This window comes from Manis javanica, chromosome 6 (assembly GCF_040802235.1).
Source record: "Manis javanica isolate MJ-LG chromosome 6, MJ_LKY, whole genome shotgun sequence".
Classification (NCBI taxonomy): Eukaryota; Metazoa; Chordata; class Mammalia; order Pholidota; family Manidae; genus Manis; species Manis javanica.
In genome coordinates this window covers 57,729,257-57,744,678 of record NC_133161.1, presented here as the reverse complement: position 1 = coordinate 57,744,678, position 15,422 = coordinate 57,729,257, and the positions used below count along the sequence as shown (strand labels likewise).

Here is a 15,422-nt window from a genome sequence, read left to right as displayed (position 1 = left end):
AATCCCTGCCTTTTAAGTTTCAACGGGAAACATTTTTTCTTTTCACGCCAATATGACAATCCTCCCATTGTGTGCTGAGTAGCTCCACACCCACACTGATCTGCCCAACAGGTGCCTGGATTTCAATAGCGGTGACTTCATCCTTCTCATTATGTGCTTTTCAAAGTGAGACAAAAGGTCTGAGAGGTAAAAATGTTAGGAAATGGGGCATTTTGTGATTGTAAGTTATGAGCTGAAAAATGCCACAAGATAAATTTCTCCTTGTAAGGGAAGGAAAAAGGTTTATGAAACTAGGTAATTCATCTCTCGAGGGGACTTCTTTCTGACCTTGGGTATAAACCCTCCATCACAGTTAAAAATATGACTTTTATTTCACCTTTTCCTAGGTGAATATTAAGTAACAGAAGTCATAATGAATCAACTAGTACCTATGTTCATTAGTTATATGATTTCGGCAAATCATTAAACCGCAAGATTTCCCTATTTGCATTTGTAAAATAAAAATCATAAGGTTATTTTAAAGGATTACTATATATAGTGCTGTCTCTGACACATACAAGGCACTCCATTAATGGTTAGTGGTATGGCCATTTAAAAGAAAACATTCTGATAAGTCCCTGTGTGGTTTAACAGCTTTTAGGTAAAATTAGAGGCAAGGACAAATTTAGCAGAAATGAATGGCAACTGCTTCCAAGATCAACCAAGATTCTGTGAGTAACGTAACAGGACAAAGTTTAGTTTACAAACACTACATTACAATTAAGACATGCTTGAGAAACAGTGGTATTTCTTTTAACATCTGTACACTTCTTGGTTTTATTATATGAAAGAAATCCTAAACTTCAAGCCAAGCCTAATTTTTTTTAATTCCAAAGTTATTACCTGTATTTGTAGATAAATTAGATATCCTAAGTAGGAGAGAAATTTAAGTGCTTAAAAATTAGAAATACCAAGCAGAACACACAGAGAATAAAGGGGGAGAAAATTCTGCAAAGATAGTTGTTTCAGTCTTCAAATCTCTGCAGATATCTCACAAAAACAGATACTACAAGAAGGACTTCAAAACCAAAAATATATAGGTAACATCTATAACAATGCCAACATTAAAGGGTAGGGATAAATTGCCAGCAACTATAAAGATCCACACAGTTTAAGAAACCATGCAGAAGGAAGCACAGGGGAAAGAAAGGAGTAAAAATAGCCCAAATCATCATTCAGGTAGTCTGGACTGCTTAGCAGGCTATTCTGGAAATAGCCACAGAAACTAAGAGAGGTCTCTGTAGGCTCCAATTCAAAGTTGAAAACAAAGGAGACACATGAAGATTTTCACTCTGCTGGAATATCTGAGGCTCTGGGCCCAAAGAATACTCAAATTAACAGTGAAACACCTTCTGAGAAGCACAGTTTCTCAGCCTGAGAAGTAGTCAAAGATGACAAAGAGAGATGTCCAAGGTACAGAAGAGAAGATCCATGTAAAGAAGAGAGGTACAGAGGTGGAACCGCAGAAAGCATGGCCACATCCTTCCATCTAGTAGAAGCAAGTAAGCCTTATGTTGTTAAGGTAAAAAAATTATTCTGACCCACCCCTTCCTCCCCAAAACAGATGAAACTCTCTTACTTAAACATAAGCAACAAGAAAGGATATCAAACAAATCTCATATTAATTCAATATAAGAAATAAGAGTAAAGAGCAAAATGCTGTCCCTACAGGCAATACCTACACATCAGAAAGTCACGTTGACAAGAAAGATGAAAACTGGAACCTGACATTTAATAATAAACTAAAAGAAAACAAGAAAATGATAGAACTATATAAGACAGAGTAGAATAAATTAGAAACAAAGTGATTAGAACAAGAAAATTTTAAAATAATTTAAAGTTGAAAGTATGAAAATTTTTAAATCAAAACATTAAAGAAATCCAAGAGGGAGTAACAGCTATAAAGTTGGGCAAAGAATATATAACCATCATGCAACAGGAATCTGAGAAAGAAAACTAAAGTAATGGAGCAGAACAATACTAAAAATAGTAATGCCATAAAAATTTCACAAAACAAAAAGATGTAAAATTACAAAAAAGAATTCATTGAGTACATAGGAATAGCAAGACAAAATTGCCTGCACTGATAAAATTCTAGTGAAACAACTGGATTCTAAAGAAAAAAAAAAATTCCTCGGGCATCCAGACAAAGAAACCATGTCATTTATAAGACAAAGAAAATCAGATTTTAACACACTGATCAAGATACTTCATGATAGAAGACAATGGAGAGGCATATTTAAGATGCTCAGGGAAAAACTTTTGAATTAACATTTTTTTTTTTAATCTAGCCAAATCAACTGGTAGACCTCAAAACCACTGTATGGGTAGCATCAGATAAAGCAAATGTGTTATTATGTTGGAATCATGAAAAATAAAAGATAATGGAAAAAAAGATACATAAATAGATAAAATTAATTTTAGAATGTACAAAACAAAACTTGGTAGCCCTGATTCCAATTTGAATTGGAAGTGTAAGATTTCAAAATGTGTTTTATTTTTAACAAATAAGGGAAACAATGTTTCCCACCTCTGTTCAACTAAATAAAACCTGAAAATAATGAACAGTTTAGCAGCAGCCAGCTAAACTACTGGTCAACTCCAGGTTTGCCCAGGAAATGTACAAGATGAACCCAGAACAGCTTGTCACACAGAAAGCAAGAAAGCTAACAAAGATGACTAGCATAGTGTCAAAAGGATTCAAGCTAAGTTGAAGAGGTTTCTAATGACCCAAAACTGGACCATATGGGCATTAAAAAGTATAACTGCAATGGGTTCAAACACATGAAATAGATTTTATAATCTTGATTTTATCTTTTTGAAGAAAAAAAAACCATTAATATTATCCAAAGCAGAAAGAGTATCCATATTGCTTGCTTCTTCTTACTATCATCATTTTGAAACCCCTATATGTCAATGGTTCCAGGTATTGATGACTGGCTATACCACAAAAATAGAGAGGACCAGACTTATGTACTTGTGTGGATAAAACTGCAATATTTGTAGAATCAATCACCTGGCCTTAGTGCATCTCCATACCAATAGGTGTTTCCAAGGGGTGGAGAGAAGTAGTTTCTCTCCATATCAACAGGTGATTACAAGAGCAAGTCCCTTTTTAACGCAGCTGGGGGTGTGGGGGGTGTGGTGAGAGACACAGGAGAGCAGAAGTGGGTGACTATTTGTAAGAAATAAATGGGTCTCCCACTTATTTCTCCCTTTGACTGATTTTGGTTTCAAAGGTACTTTGCCCTGGGATTTTCCCCCTGAAGTTATATCTGGCAGTAGTCAGCAGGACCTCTGAACCCAAAATCTGTGTGCATGTGTGAGACCCTTGGGCAGGCTGCCCCTAGAAATGGTAGGCAGATGCCTGGAAGCCCCCACAGTGGATGGTGGGGAGGCCCCAGTGGCTGCAGTAGTAGGGGATGCAGCTTCACCTGGAAGCCCCCTATCTGTGGGGCCTCTAATTGGGAAGCCCCTAATGGGAAATTGGCAAATAATAGGGTAAAGAACCTCCTAGAGGGTTGGGGCCTTCCCCAGAATTAGTTTCCAATTGGGGAGCCCCTAGTGGGGAATTGGTAAACAGGGTAAAGCTCCTTGTAGAGGGTTGGGGTCTTCCCTAGAACTGGGGAAGGGTGAAGACACCAGAAGCTGTGGAATTAGCCATAAATGACACAGAAGACTGCTTAGAGGCCCTAAGTGGCCACATAGCACCCAGGATTGTGGGATGTCTTTTTCTTGAGATAGTAGAAAGGGTTATTGAGGGGAGAGATGTTAGCAGGAGAGAGACATACTGCAGCATCCCTTGAAGGAGTTGGGCCATGACAAATAGGATGCCCTTAGGAAAGAGAGACAGTTATTGAGAAGGTTGCGCTCATGGAAGATATGTTAGCAGTGAGGGAGGAGGCAGCAGGAGGATCTGTGTTGTAGGAGGCCATGAGGGAGGGGGAGGAAAGAGGAGTGTCTTCAGTCCCCAAGATGGTAGAGGAGATATTAGGAGAGGATGACAGGGTGGGACCAAGGGCTGATCTATTTTCAAGGCCAAGGCACCAGTCTCTCCCATATTAAAGGCCTGCCAGGTTGTAATTAAGAAAATAAAAATGCAACAACCATGGGCTCCTCAGGGGAAGGAGCCGCCCCCTCCCCAGGTTGTGGAGCACTCCATGCTCATTCCCTATACCCAGGATGAACTGCTGGACATGGGCACCCAGCTTTGGCAGAAGCCACCAGAACCTCTGCCTACGTGGCTTTTGCTTTGGGATATGGGGGTGGAAAACATTGTCATGTTGGGTGCTGACTTCACATAGACTGGCTTCCCTGATGACTCAACCTTCCCTCCAGCAACAGTTGCAAAGTGCCCATCGTACATCAGGTAATTGGGCACTTCTAGACTGGCACACAGCAGCCATCAAGGCAGTTTGGCCTAATCAGGGTGATTTACCATATTTACCCACTAGCTGGAAAACATATGCAGAGCTCCAGCAGGTATTAGGGGAGCTGACATGAAAAATATCAACTATAATATGTACCCCCAGGACACCAGTGAGGAGTTGTTCACAGCAGGAATGAAAAATCAGGTGTTCCATATAGCTCCCCCATCTCTCATTGGGTTCCTCATGGCTATTCTTGCTCCCCAGATATGGCAATCCATAAGTGAGGCTACTCGGACTTTAGCAGATCTGGGGGAGGTTGAAACAATAAGAGCATGGAAGGAAATATGGGCTATGACTGAAAGGAGAGGTGCAAAGAGCCCTGTGAAGGTCTTGAAGACCCAGATGTGGGTTAATTTGATAAAGGCTCGGGTAGTGAAAGAAAAACTTGATGGGCAGCCCAATAGGATCTGCTAGAACTGTGGCACCAATTAAAACCAGAGCAGCAGTTCCAGCCACTGAGGTCCAGGACATGGAAGCTGGAGGAAAAGAGACATGTCCAGCCTCTGTCCCTGCAAGACTTCCTGGGGGACAGTACTCAGGCTCCACCTGGGCCCTCAGCCCCACAGGACAACCATTGGGCATTGTGATTCAACTGAGGGGGTGATCAAGGTCCCCACTTTGGGGGACATTGTGGAGACCAGAGGCCACAAGTAGAATTAGCAATTCATTGGTTCCCTGTGAATGTACAACGTGTCCTGGCACTGGTGGACACAGGAGCTGAGTATTCTGATTCATGACAACCCTGAGTGTTTTCCCAGGACCCCTGCTGTGATAGATGGCTATGGGTGTAAGGCATTTAGAGTGAAGAAAGCCAAAATCTCACTGGAGATGGGGCATTTAACCCCAAAGGAGTAATACTAGGTACTTTCTCCCATGCCTGAATATATTTGGGGGTAGATATCCTGCAAGGCCTGTGGTTACAGACCACTGCAGGTGAGTGCAGACTGAGAGTACATGTGATAAAGGCAGTTCTGAGGAGACATGCTAGGCACCCAGCTGTAGCTCTGCCTGTACCTCGGTGAGTGACAAATACTAAGCAGTATAAATTGCCTTGAGAGACATGAGGAAATTGGAGAAACTCTACGAGTTGGAGAGGGTGGGCATCATAAAGCCCACTCACAGTTGTTTTAATTCCCCAGTGTGGCCAGTGAAAAAGCCGGACAGCTCCTGGCATATGATCATGGACTACAGGGAACTGAATAAAATCACACCCTCTTTGCATGCTGCTGTCCCCTCTATAACAGCCCTATGTATACACTCAGTCATGAACTAGGGATATATCATTATGTTGTAGACCTTCCTAATGCTTTTTTCTCCATGGACGTAGTACAGGAAAGTCAGGAACAGTTTGCCTTCGTGTCGGTAGGCCAGCAGTGGACATTCACTGTCCTCCCACAGGGATACCTCCAGTCTCACTATTTATCATGGACTTATAGTCCAGGACTTGGCCACGTGGAAGAAACCGCAAACAGTGAGGGTATATCACTACATTAATATCATGCTCATGTCTGATTCTCTTGCAGATTTAGAAGGAGTAGGTCCTGGACTGCTGCAACATCTACAAGAGAAAGGATGGGCTGTGAACAGCACCAAGGTTCTGGGACCTGGTTTGTCTCTAAAGTTCTTGGAGGTTGTCCAGTCTAGAAAGTCTAAAATTATCCAGGAGCAGTAATAGTCAAGGTCCAGGCTTTCTCTACCCCTACCACTGTGGCAGTATTACAAGAGTTTTGGGTCTTTTGGGCTACTGCAGAGTGTTTATCCTGCACTGGGCACAAATTCTGAAGCCCTTGTACCAGGTGATATGAAAGGACAACAAGTGGGACTCGGACGAGACATGTGCAGTTGCTTTTACTGCTGCTAAGCAAGCAGTCAAGGCCATATAGGCCTTGTGTGTAATGGACTCATCAAGGCCCTGTGAGTTAGATGTCCATGTAACTGAAGATAGTTATGGATGGGGTCTTTGGCAGCAGCTTGACCAACCTATTGGATTCTGGTCACAACTAAGGAAAGGAGCAGAGGTTTGGTACACCTTGATAGAGAAGCAACAGGCTGCTGTATACCATGCCTTTCTGGCTATGGAGCCCATCACTGGAACAGATCTGACCAAGGTAATAATCACCTATCCCACTGCAGGGTGGGTATAAGACTGGATCCAAAGGCCACAGAGTGGTGTGGCAAAGATGCCTACACTGTCCAAATTGGGCGTATATTGACAGCAGCATAGCACCCTCTTTACTAGTCCCTTAAGTGGAGAACTCCATGCTAATTGGGGCCAGTGGCCTATACCAGTGGAAAGCAGGAAGAACTTGCTTTTGAGCCATTGGTAGCCAAGAGTCCTTATCAGGAAGGAAAAGGCCCCTATACCTGAAGATGCTTGGTACACAGACAGCTCCATTCAGGGCCAGCCCCCAAAGTGGAGGGCTGTAGCTTTCCATCCTAAAACTTAGACAATATGGATAGAGAATGAAGATGGGAAGAGCAGTCAATGGGCTGAGTTGCAGGCAGAATGGCTCATGATTACCCAGGAGCTCTTCCCTATAACTGTCTGTACTGACAGCTGGGCCATCTATTGAGGCTTGACCCTGTGGCTACCAACATGGTACCATGCCACCTGGATGGTTGGTCACTGGCCCCTTTGGAGGCAAGAGTTGTGGCAAGACCTATAGGCCTCTGGTCAGAGTAAGTCAGTTACCATATATAATGTGACTGGCCATTTGCCTTTGGCATCCCCAGGGAATAATGAAGCAGACACATTGGCCCAGGTGCATTGGCTAGAAGGAAAGCCTGCCTCTGATGTGGCCCAATAGCCACATTACTGTTTAGTGCACAAAGGGCAAAAGACAATGTGGACTGTAGCCCATCAGAGGGGCTTGCCATTGACCTTTGAAGAAGTCAGCCAAGCCCGAAAGGAGGGCCTTATATGCTCTAAGAGGGACTTACATCGAGTCCTGCAGCAACATGGGACAAAAGTAAAGGGGCCGATACCCCTTGACGGGTGGCAGATAGACTATATTGGGCTGCCCATACCAGGATATTGGTATGCCATGATTGTGTGGACACAGCTATTGGACTGCTGGTTGCTTTTTCCGCACATCATGCAGATCATCAAACCACCAAGAGGGGTCTAGATCATCTCTTTGCAGCCATTGGCATGCCTCAGGTGACTGAGAACAATCAAGGCACCCACTTTACTGGAAATGCATTACAAGAATGTGTGCAGCAATTAGGAATAAAGTACAAGTTTCATGTACCATATAACCCTACCAGGGCAGACAATGATAGAGAGGCACAATGGTTTGTTGAAATCTGGCCTGAAGGCAGATACCAATAGTCTACAGGTTGGTCAGTTCATTATGGATAGTGGTACAGCATTTGAATGAGAAGCCCCGAAAAGGAGCCTTGAGCCCTGTGGATATGCTAGCGTACCTTGCTGCTCTCCTACACAACTGTATGTGCAAACCAAAGAGAAGTTACTGAATCCAGGATATGACCAGGGATGTGGCCTTGGACATTTCGACACATGCACCAGCAATGGCTGGCCCTTCTGGCACCTTGAGGAGAAGTCCTGAAAGTTGGCCTCCCATGTGTTCCTGGAGTAACAGCAGAGTGGCCCCCAAAGATCACAATAGTGTACCCAAAATATCCAGGAGGTAAGAGCATCTTATGGGTAAGTTTTGTTTTACCTTTATGGCTAGTGCATGTACCTCCCATAACCCTATGTCTTGACCTACCTGCACCTCCCATAGGGAGCAGGATGAAAGTAGATTATACTAGACCAGGACGAGATCCCATTCCTGCCACTGCCCTACCACAGGACCACTTTCTTGCATGCATCCTACCTGATGGACAAGATTTGCCTATACTGGTGTCATTAAAACATGTATCTTATTGCCCTTAAGGTTATTATCTTCTATCATCCCTGTGGCCTGGACCTACTCCCTGGCTGCAGCTGCTGCATGATGATTGCTCTGAACTCCCTATCTGTTCAGGTAGTGACCTCCAGTTAAATGGTCAAGCTATGAACTTGATCTGCATCTATTGCCTACAAACTGTAATTGTAAGCAAAACTATTGCTTTGAACCTAGCTGAATCATCTGCCTTGAGGATTATCATGATTTTATTGCTGTTGCTATTGTATGTATTAGTCTGGTTACAATGCTCCAATTTTCTCACACAGGGGCCATTGCAGAAAATGGGAAACATGTCGATTGTGAGATGAGATTTCTGGAGGGGTGAGCTTTTGGTAAAATTGCAATATTTCCAGAATCTCTCACCTTGCCTTAGTGCATCTCTGTGGGTAAAATTGTAATATTTCCAGAATATCTCGCCTGGCTTTGGTACATCTGCATATCAATAGGCATTCAGAGGTGGAAGGAAGTATGGCTTTAGTGCATTTGTATCATTCCTCAGGAATGGAGAGAAGGTCATCTCCTTATCAATGGGTAATTACCTGGGCAAAGGAGGGCTTATCTGTACCTGAGAGGTGAGGGGGAGGGCCAGTTTTGGCTTCTGCTGGAGCAGGAAAGAGAGAAGGGCCCAGACTGCAGTTTGTAAGCAATAAACAGATTCTAAACTTTATTTCTTTCTTTGACTTATTTTGGTTTTTAGAGATATCTTGCCCCTGGATTTCTTCTACCTGGACTTACACCTGGTACAGTTGGCAGAATTGCTCTGAACCCAAAATCTGTCATAATGGGTGCGACCTTTGGGAGGGCCACCCCTAGAAATGATCGGGAGAAGTGGCGCTCACACTGAGGGACATGTGTCTACACTTGTGTCGTCATGGAGGCACCACCACCGCTGCTGGCTGTGCCAACCCCAGCCTGTAATCTGAACCTTAGGCCACTGCTTCTGCCACTGCTGCTGCTTCTGCTGCCGGCCAGAGCCTGGTCACAACAATGGAAGGGGCAGAGGTCCAAGTCACCTTGATAGAGAAGCAACTGTCTGCTGTGTACCATGCCTTGCTGGCTATGGAACCCATCACCAGTAAATCTCCCACCAAGGTAATAACCACCTATCCCATTGTGGGGTGGGTAAGAGAGTGGACCCAAAGGCCATGGAGTGGTGTGCCACAGACACCTACCGTATATCATGTGACTGGCCATTTGCCTTTGGCATCCCCAGAGAATAACGAAGCAGACGCATTGGCCCAGGTGTGCTGGCTAGAAAGAAAGCCTGCCTCTGATGTAGCCCAATAGCTACATCAGCATTTGTTGCAGGTGGGGCGAAAGACAATGTGGGCCCATCAGTGGGGCTTGCCATTGACCTTTGAAGAACACCTGGCCTGGAAGGAGTGCCCTGCACATTGTACAGATCAGCAAACCACCAAAAGGGGCCTAGAGCATCTCTTTGCAACCTATGGCCAGTTGCCAGTGATTGAGAGTGATCAAGGCACCCACTTTATTGGATATGTATTTCAAGGATGGGTACAGCAATTAGAAATAAAATGGATGTGGCCCTGGACAGTTAGACACATGGACCAGTGATAGCTGGCTCTTCTGGCACCTTGGGGAAAAAGCCTGGAAGCTGGCCTCCTGTGTATTCCTGGAATAACAGCAAATTGGCCCCCACAATATTGGTTATATGCTTCTACAGTACTTGTGTCCTGGATGCACCCCCTGCCTGCAGCTGCCACATGATGGCTGGAATAGACGAGTTTTGGACTTAATCTGCATGGGACTTTGAACCTAGCTGAATTCTTGGGCTTGAGAATTCCGATTGTGTTGCTGTTGTCAAGAAAAAAATGCTTAAAGAGAGGCTTGACTTTGTCTAATGTTTGGTAAAAGTTTTCTGAGCAATCTAACATGGTTGTTAGAAATGAGTAAACAAGCATAGAAACATATTTTGTGCTTAGTGAGAGATTGTGCATTTACTTAATCTGCATGGCTGAATCCTCTAGTTTGAGGATTATTGTGATTTTATTGTTGTTGCTATTGTATGTCATTAGTTTGGTCTGAAGAGGGGGAAGGAGAAAATTGTAAGGTGAGATTTCTGGAGGGGTGGCCTCTGGGTAAAACTGTAGTATTCCCAGAATATCTCACCTGGTTTTGGTACATCTGCATATCAACAGTTATTCAGAGGTGGAAAGAAGTATGGCTTTAATGCATTTGCATCATTCCTCAGGGTGGAGAGAAGTTCATCTCCATATCAATAGGTAATTACCTGAGCAAAGAAGGGCTTATCTGTACCTGAGAGGTGAGGGAAGGTCTGGTTTTGCTTCTGATGGAGCAGGATAGAGAGAAGGGCCCAGACTGCAGTTTGTGAGCAATAAACGGATTCTAAACTTTATTTCTCCCTTTGACTGATTTCTGTTTTTAGAGGTATTTTGCCCCGGGATTTCCTCTCCTGGGATTTACAATCTCCATATCAATAGGTTTTTTCCAAGGAGTGGAAAGAAGTAGTCCATCTCCATATCAATATGTAATTACAAGGGAGAGCAGGGCTTATATGGACCAGAGAGATTGGGCAGGGCCTGTTTTTCTGTAGCCAGGTGGTGAGAGACAGGAGCGAGCAGAAGTGGATGACTTCTTGTAAGCTATGAGTTTCTCCCCCTTTATTTCTCCCTTTGACTATTCAATTTCAAAGGTATTTTGCCCTGGGATTTTCCCCTGGAGTTACAGTTGGTAATTGTTGGAAGCTAGGTCCTGGGTACATGAGAGTTCATAACAGGATTCTTTTTTCTTTTTAGTATATGATTGAAAATTTCTGTACTCAAAAATAACAGAAAAAGGGAGGAAAGTAGTGGCAGGAGAAAAGGAAAGATACAGAAGGAAGCCTGATAAAAGTTTAGAAACCATTTCTGAAGCTGTGACTAATATGGTTAAGATGATTATATCTCTCTTTTGTAGGCTCATTTCTTCCAAAATTCAATTAGGATTTAGTAAATCCTATCAGATTGTACAACAGATTACCTAGGGTTATACTAAGGACCGATCAACCTAAAAATGGAAACAAATTGGTCACTAACTCTTTTCTCTGTTGGAATTTGAAAGTTTGCTAGGCTGGTTTATATTGGATAGAACTGCCTTTAATTCAAGGAGACAACACTCATTCCTTGTTGAGTGCATGTCCTCAGGCTGTTGGTTTTGGCTAGTCAGTTCCTCTTGTCTGTCCTTGATTCCAAAACTATTCAGATGTTTCTGATCAACTCTGGTGTTTGTCATATAGTATTTCCAGTAGATTCAAGTACTAAGCACTATATTCCCTATAAAATAGATTGTGCCTCCACCTATTTGACTAAGGAATTATAGTTCAGCTGGATAATGATTTCACTGTAGAAATTTTAGGTACAGTATGTCAAATTTCTAACATTCAGAGAAGATTCAGACTTATAAACAGTACTGCCTCACCTGCCAAGGAGCTAGGATAGCCATGTTAGTGGACATTTTATTTTTGTACCGAGTAACAAGTACACCTTTGTGGTAGGCAAACTCTAAAAGGGTCCCCATACCCAACGTCAGTTGGCAGTATTTACAACCTCATATAATTCCCTCCTCATGAGTGTAGGCTGGATATACTGACTTGTTTCAAACAAGTCTATTGAAGAGAATATGGCAGAAGTGATGGAATGTGACTTCAAAGAATAGGGCACAGAAAGACGGTGCCTTCAATCCTGAGTGTCACATTGTGAGGCAGCCCTGTGGTGAAGCCTATGGCAAGGACTGAGGCCTAACAATCACCTGAGTAAGTGATTAAGCAGGTAAGCAGAATGAGTAAGCTTGGAAGCAGAATCACATGCACATGGAGTGGATAAGACAGCCTACAGACGGCTTGATTGCTATCAAATGAAAGACCTTGAGCCAAAGGAACTAGGCTAGGCTGTGCCTACATTTCTGTCTTACCAAAACTGTGAAGTAATAAATGTTTGTTATTTAAAGTCATTACATTTGTGGGTAATTTGTTCTGCAGAAAACATAGTACAACACAAAATACAACATTCAGCTTAATAATAATAAATCACGGTTATTTATCCATTCATTTATTTAGTCAACATTCAGTAAATGTCCCCTTTCTTTCAAGACTGCACTAGCCTCTGGGAAGACATCAGTTGGGTTGGGTAGCATCCCATAGAACACAACACAAAGGTATATAAATCAGACTGTAGGAAAAGGGTGGGCAGGCAAAGCTATCTAGGAAAAATGGCATCATGTGTGAAGGCTCTGGGGATCAGAAACTAATATCAAATTTGAGAAACTGAAAGCAGAGTTGGCCCATAGAATGCACAGTATGGACAATGCAAAGTTATTTGGCAAGGGTACTAGTTATGAAAACAGACTTTGGTATCACATGAATTCAAGTTCATTTCCACGTCCTTGTTCTGCCTCTTCACAGCAATGCTAATAAGGACAATTTAGACACTCCCTTGTGCATCGGTTCTCTCAGATGGAAAATAAAGGTAATAGTAACTATTTAAGAAGGCTGTTAAAAGCATATGCTATGGTACCTAGTGCAAAAGAGATGCTGCAAACTGCTGGCTATTAGTATTGCTGTTTTTGTTATTTTTCTTAGTAGAATTAGTACTGTGAGAGATCTTATAAGACATGGCAAGGCATTTTCATATTAATTTAGAAGCAAAAGAGAAACAAGAACAAGAAACAGATATGAGTAGGGAATAACCTGGTGAGATACACAATTCATAAGCATCATTCTAACAGCCACATAAACAATGGATGTGAGAAGGGCAAGACTGGAGGCTGGACGTCAGTTGGCAGACTGCTGTGATAATCCAGACAATAGCTATGGTGAAAAAGACAAAAGGACATATTTGATGGCTATTGAGGGCTAGAGTTAATAAGTTTTGGAATTCAATTTGTTTTGGGAGTAAAATATAGAATGGGTCAGAGAGTTTACTGGGTTCAGGGAACTAGGTAATAATACACATTTTTAGATACCAAAACCTTAGCAAATGGAGGGCTGACTGGAACAAGAGTTTGTGAATGTGAAATATTACTAACATTTAAGGTTGATAATCTGAGGAACTTATGATTGAATTTACAGACCTGAAGCACAGGATAGTGAATAATCAACACAGGACAGAGAGTAATTCTGTCCCTAGCATAATATTTAATTGTAAGTAATAATAATAATTTTGTCTCTTGGATATGAAGCCATCAGCAGGTTTTTTTTAGAGAAAACCACTTACCTATGTACAATAACCTAAAATTTATGAACAGAATCCTGCAAAAGAAACTGAGGAAGTCAAAAACAAAATCCATGGGATGAAATTCCTTATAAAATAAAGTATTAGATAAGAGAATCAAGTGCTGCAATAAATCAAGGTAAGGACTCACAGTCTGTGGACTGCTCATAGAAAGGCCACTGAGGACCTTGCTGGGAGCAGTTCCTGTGGAAGGCTGGGTAGAAGTCAGGCTGCAGAGGATTAAGGAATGAGAAGGTAAGTTATTCTATAGAAATTGGCCACAGGATAACCTTGGGTTAAGACAGGATTTTTTGTTTGTTTTCATTAGTGGAAGGAACTTGAATATGTTAGAATGTTGATGGGAGTGGGGAAGAGGATGGGAGGGGAACCAGCACTCAGAAGAGGAAACAGTCTTATGAGAGGATGGCTACAGATGCAAGACTCTTTAGAGGTTTGGTACAAGGAAGACAGGATGTTCCCATATGGGAGTATAAAACTATACTCTGAAATTGGAGACAAGACTATGTCGAAGAGTGGAAGTAGACAGAGTATGGTTGAACCAGTGGTTCTCAACTGAAGGATGATTTTGGCCATCCTCTGGAGGTATTTTTGCTGCTATTACTAGGGGTTAGGCTAAAATTGGCATCTAGTGTGTAGAGGCCAAGAATGCTGTAAAACAGTATACCATGCACAGGACAGGCCCTGACAATAAAGAAGGACCTGGCTCAAAATTTCAATAGTGCCATGGTTAAGACCCCCTTAGTTGGACAGTGGAGGAGAATAGAAAAAGTTTAAAATATCTGTTGAGGAGAATGGGGAGATGACTAAGAAATCATGATATGGTTGCTTAAAAGCATTTGGTGCCCACTTGAGAATGGAGATCAGTATCTGCTTTGTTGTATAATTTTCTCCAGCAGTATTAAGATTGAGTAAAGATTTAGAGAAGTAAAAAGTTACACTAAGAGTTCTGTGACGTGGATAAATTCAAAGGACATGGGAATTAAAGAAAGGAGTAGAAGATCCATGATCCACTGAGGTTATGGATTGTGGAATCTAAGCTAGGGAAAGGAGGGTATAAAACAAAAGGTAACTGGAAAGAGAGGATAAAGATAAGGGGCCTGGAGTTCCCTATAAAACTGAAATATGTGCCCTAGGAATAATCTAGTACAAGACATGAAAGGATAGACTACTGTGGTCAGAAGTTAAAGAATAGCTTTAGGATTTATTTTTCAGTAAAAATGATGGCAATATCTGTCTGGGCCCAAAGGCTAAGTAAATGAAGTGCGCTAAAAACACAGGTCACTGGAAATGAGAAGGATGAGGACCTAAGAGGCCAGGATGATGAATAAATCACACAGGGCCAGTATGTACCATTGTATGTATCCCTAAATGCCATGTCATTTCATCACTAAGCATATATAGGAAAGGAAATGGCAAAAAGTGAATTATTATAGTAAGTGTAACCAAAAGACCCCTTGTGGACTCTAATATGAGAAGACCAACCAAGGAATTGGTTACAGTGAATTCAACAGCTGGGTGCTTAATACTATAAAAACCCAGCTATCTAAACCTAAGGTTGGTTGATAGCCAGAGCTCCAATAATATGCTTTCAGGGTTCTGTCTTACTGGTTTCTACACTGACAGGATAAAGAGTGAATGGGATTATCCAACAGTAAAAAACTGTTTTAGGCAAAAGGGTGCTTCAGTGGGTTAGGCAGTAGGAAGTTATCTACAGTTAAATGCTCTGCAGGATGCAGCAGTGCATTTAGAGCATGGAATTTAGGAATATATTTTTAACAGGTGGCCTTGAGATA

The 15,422-nt window shown here is 42.2% G+C and overlaps 1 protein-coding gene across 6 annotated transcripts in view; it reads right to left on the bottom strand.

Annotated features, from left to right (window-relative positions):
* Positions 1 to 15,422, bottom strand: part of CRPPA (CDP-L-ribitol pyrophosphorylase A) — a 326,915-nt gene that overhangs the window by 155,148 nt on the left and 156,345 nt on the right. The window lies entirely within an intron of this gene.